A 4,837-nucleotide genomic window follows, 5' to 3' on the forward strand; every position below is an offset into this window, starting at 1 on the left:
TATATATATATATATGTATATATGTGTGTATATATATGTATATATGTGTGTATATATATATATATGTAATGGTGTTTCATTTTAATCACAGAAGAACACAGATTATGGGTATTTTAATGAAAGAATTTGGGTTTTTATCAGAGAAAATGTGATTTTTAAACAGGGAACACCAGGATTCCTGATGGTGAGGCAAGTGGTGGGACCTGGACAGAGAAGCCTGCTCAGAGCCGGGCTTGGTGTCCTCCTGGCCTCACCTGGTAGGTGAGGTGGCTGACCTGGCCATTTGGGGCCAGGAGGACACACTCTGACAGTTCAGAATTGGCCACCACAATGAACACATCTTCTGGGTGATAGCTGCCCACATGGCAGAGTGGAGACACCACAAACCATGACAGCAGTGCTTCCTAAAGGCCAATTGTACAGCCACAGCCCATTGACAGCTGGCCCAGAAGTGCAGGCAGGTCTGCTGCAATGCCCGTACCACAGCCCAGGTGGCTGTGTAGTCCCTGTCTGGGGCTGGCCAATGTACAGCCATGGGGCAGAAGGTTCAAGTGTGTGGATAGTGTCACAGGTGGCAGCAAGTCACAGCCAGGCAGCATCCCCGACTTCCCAGAACAGGGGCCACCCTAGGTTAGGACTTCTTCAGCAGTCCAGCTGGCACAAGGGGCTACTGTCCTCAGATACCAACTGGCTGGGCACTGGTCTAGGCTTGCTGCAGGTGGCACTTGTTCCTGGAATGACTTGTTCCACGCTCTTGATTGGGACCAGATGACTCCAGGGTTCTGGCTTTGCCTCATTACAATCCTTGATCTCACCTCCCTCTGTCTGTATAAAGCCGTCCATCATGCATCCATTCATCCAGTTTCCAGGAACCCATCCTCTCAGCATTTGCTACCTTAAGCTGTAACCTTGTATTATGGTACTCAGTTTGGGCACAATGTATTTTCACCCTGGTGGAGTGAATTTCACATCCACCTCCTGTTAGTTTTTATTTCACCAAAGATTCGTAGATTTCATAGACACTAGGGGCTGGAAGGGACCTCATGAGATCATCAAGTCCAGCTCCCCCACCATAGGCAGGAAGTCAGCCTGCTTCAAAAAACATCTGGATATTTTTCTTGCTGGGATCAAGTGATTTTTCAAGTAATTCCAGCAAGAAAAATATCCAGATTTTTTTAAACAGTCCAGAGTAGGTGCTTGCACCACCTCTGGGGGGAGTTGTTTCAGACCCTAGACACTCACACCGTAAATATTTTTTTCTTATGTCTAGTGTAAATCAGCCTTCCTGGTGTTTATGGCTGTTAGACCTTGTTATCCCTTGGGGAGTTCTGGTGAACAGCTGTTCTCCCAGGTCCTGATATACCCCTTATATAATTGTAGGTTGCTACCATGTCCCCCCTGAGTTTTCTCTTTTCCAGACTGAAGAGTCCCAAATCCCTCAGCCTTTCCTTGTACAGCCTGCCCTCATAAGTTAGGCCTAAAGAGATTCCACAGCTCACCTCAGAGGAAAGCTTGCATCCTAATGGGTAAATAGTCCCTGGGACTACAAATATCCACAAGATAAAGCCATACAAACAATGGAAGCTTGGGACAGTCCCCAAGGAGGACTATACAACAACAGCCCGCACTTGTAGGGAGCAGATTAGAAAGGCTGAATTTAATCTAGCAACAGAAATCTAAGACACTAAGAAGTCCTTCTTTAGGTATGTAGGGAACAGAAGGTAAACAAATGGAAGCATGTGGGCATTATTTAACAATTCAGAACAGTTGGTTACTGACACTCAAAAGAAAACTTAACTCCTGAATGACTACTTTGCTTTGGTATTTCACTGAATTAAGGAGAAAATCATACTAGATAAGGTTCAGAATGGGCATGCTGGGAATGAACACCTTCCTATTCATGTTGACCTGGTGCATGATCAGTTAGAAAAGTTAGACATTTATAAATCAGCAGGACCAGATGAACTTGATCCACAAGTGCTGAAGTAGCTGGCCATAGTCATCGTGGAACCTCTGGTGAAACTCTTCCAGAACTCATAGCACTTGGGGGAGGTCCCTGAAGACTGAAAGAGGGCCAATGTTGTGCCCATCGTCAAGAACGGGAGGAGAGAGGACCCAGGCAACTATAGGTCAATTAGTCTAACTTCTACCCGAGGGAAGATCCTAGAAAAATTCATCAAGGAATCTATGTGCAATATGCTTGCAGAAGGTAGGATTCTGAATGACAAGCAGCATGGCTTCATCATGGACAGGTCTTGTCTTACCAATCTCATCTCCTGGTATGGCCAGGTAACTCACCTCCTGGATAAGAGACAGGAGGCTGACATTGTATACCTAGATTTCCAAAAGGTCTTTGATCTGGTATCCCATGATGTTCTCACAGGAAAATTGGAGGATTGTGGGCTTAATGTCTTGACAGTTAGGTGAGTAGGATGCTGGGTGTGAGGTAGGACCCAAAGAGTTCTAATGAATAGATCTGTGTCTTCCTGGCAAGAAGTGGCCAGTGGTGTCCCTCAGGGGTTGGTGCTTGGTCCAATACTTTTCAAAATCTTTATCAATGATTTGGATATGGGGGTGGAGAGATCACTGGCCAAATTTGCAAATGACACCAAGTTATGAGGGAGCATGGTCATGCTTGAAAATAGACTGCAGGTATAGGTGGACCTAGACAGGATGTCAAGTTGGGCAGATAGGAACTAGATGAAGTTCAACATTGAGAAATGTAAAGTGCTCCATCTGGGAACAAACAATCCCCAACATACTTACAGACTTGGTGGTGCCAAACGGACTAGCACCATGACTAAAAGAGACCTACATGTAATAACAGACCACAGTATGAACACGAGCCATCAGTGTGATGCTGTAGCTAGCAAGGTAAACAATAATCTGGCATGCATCAACCAATGCATCTCAAGCAAAAACAAGGAAGGGATTCTTTCACTTGACTCAGCATTGGTGAGACTGCAGCTGGAATACTACATCCAATTCTGAGTTTCAACAAGAATGTGGAAAAGCTTGAGAGAGTCTAGAGACGAGCCACCCATATGATCAGAGACTTGCAAGGCAAGTCATATGAGGAAAAGCCAAGGGAAAGAGAAGGCTGACAGAGGACTCAGTAGCAGCTTACTGCTATATCAGGGGAACAAATCAAGGGCTCGGTGAACAACAGTTCACCAGGGCACCCTTGGGGAAAACCAGGAGTAATGACCACAAACTCCTGGAAGACCATTTCAGACTTAACACTAGGAAAAACTTCTCCACAGTTGGGCTGACCAGAGCGTGGAATAAACTCCCTCCAGAAGGGGTGTAATCACCTACCCCGGAAATCTTCAAGAGGAGACTGGACAGTCACCTCACTGGGGTCAACTAACCCCAGTTGTCTTTCCTGCCTCATGCAGTGGGGCTGGACCTGATATTTTCCAAGGTGTCTTCCAGCCCCTTTCAATCTATGAATCTATGAACACAGTCCCACGGTCCCCGGGCACCTTCCTGGCCAGAGCCTCCTTCCTGGTTACATACAGGGCCTACTTGGCCAGGGCTAGAAGGAGGCTCACCAGGAGGTCCCAGGACTTGGTGGGGCCATGGATGGGGTGCCCAAAAAATAAAAAGCTGGGAGATAATGTTCATCCAGAACCTCAGGAGGAGGTTCTGGAGATGGAGATGTGAGACAGCTGAAAATTATGTCTGTGTGATAAAGGTGTTTGCTGAAGGCTCTGTGAGGATTAGACCAGGTGTTTTTTGTCATTTGTATTGTAAGCTGTATGTTGTTGCTAAGTGCCTAATTAAAATTAAAGATTAGTGAGGCCTTGTATGTAGTGAGGCCAAGTAAATTTAGCAAGGCCTTGTAGAAGAAGTAGTAGGCCCTATGGCGTAGTCAAAATTAACCTTATCCGAAGAATGCAAAGGCTTGTACTGCTATTGGTCAGTCCTAAGGAAAGTTTGTAGTGGGAGAATCTGAATGGCTGTAAATTATCAGCATAGTTCAGAAGTTATAAATTGGCTAGCACATCCAGAAATCATTAGAAGAAAGATGCAGCAGTGTGAGAGAAGCTACTGATTTAAAATTAGCTGCTGATCTGGATTCGGTGGGCAGAATTCAATCTCAAGGAGCCCAAGGACTGAATACCAGGTTCCTTCCTGGTACCCCTCGGACAGTGCAGATCAGGGATGCCTGACTTCGCTGAGCTTTATAGGAGAGGAACTTGTCATACATCAGGCATCAGAGGGGACTGCCGATAAGTTGCCAATGCGCATTGTTATTGTCTGTCATTGTTGTCTTATTATACTATGCGTAGTTGTGTTTTTAAGTCAATAAACTTTCTTGCCTTTTACTTGCAAACTCACTGTCAATCCTGAACCCTCCACTGATAGCTGGGACAAGATGGAGGGGCTGCAGCCTGGCACACTCGAGTGTCATGTGTGCCAGGGTCTCCCTCTGCCTGTAGAAGAGGCATGAGACCAAGGTGTTGGTAAAGCTCTCCACATACATGACCATGGTGACAGTTCCATTGAGGAGCCACCAGCTGAGGTCCCCAGTGGCTTGTGGGATGAGGGTGGAATACAGGCTTAGCAACTGGGGCATGCTAGCTACACCCTTGCTGAGCAGGTCCTATCACTTGGTGTCTGGGCGGGATGCGAGGGTGCATGGTGGATAGTGCAGTGCACGAGCATGTAGATTTGGAGGTGACAGACGATAGAGAGGTGGACCCACTTGGTGTCCTCTAGCCAGCTCAGATGGTGGAGGGGGGAGTGCCACAAGGCCAGCAAGGCACTGGCCCTACAACAAACTCTGACAGGCTGGAGGATATGGGGGTATGGGGACAACCATTGCACAGGA

General features: G+C 46.6%; 1 long non-coding RNA gene across 1 annotated transcript in view; it reads left to right on the forward strand.

Moving 5' to 3' along the window:
- Window positions 1-3,793, forward strand: part of LOC109320938 — a 16,267-nt gene extending 12,474 nt beyond the window's left edge. The window contains exon 3 of the long non-coding RNA XR_002103891.1: window positions 3,661-3,793. This is a non-coding gene — a long non-coding RNA (uncharacterized LOC109320938). The remainder of the gene's footprint in view (window positions 1-3,660) is intronic.
- Window positions 3,794-4,837: the final 1,044 nt, after the last annotated feature.

This window comes from Crocodylus porosus, unplaced genomic scaffold (assembly GCF_001723895.1).
Source record: "Crocodylus porosus isolate Cpor-Errol unplaced genomic scaffold, CroPor_comp1, whole genome shotgun sequence".
Classification (NCBI taxonomy): domain Eukaryota; kingdom Metazoa; phylum Chordata; order Crocodylia; family Crocodylidae; genus Crocodylus; species Crocodylus porosus.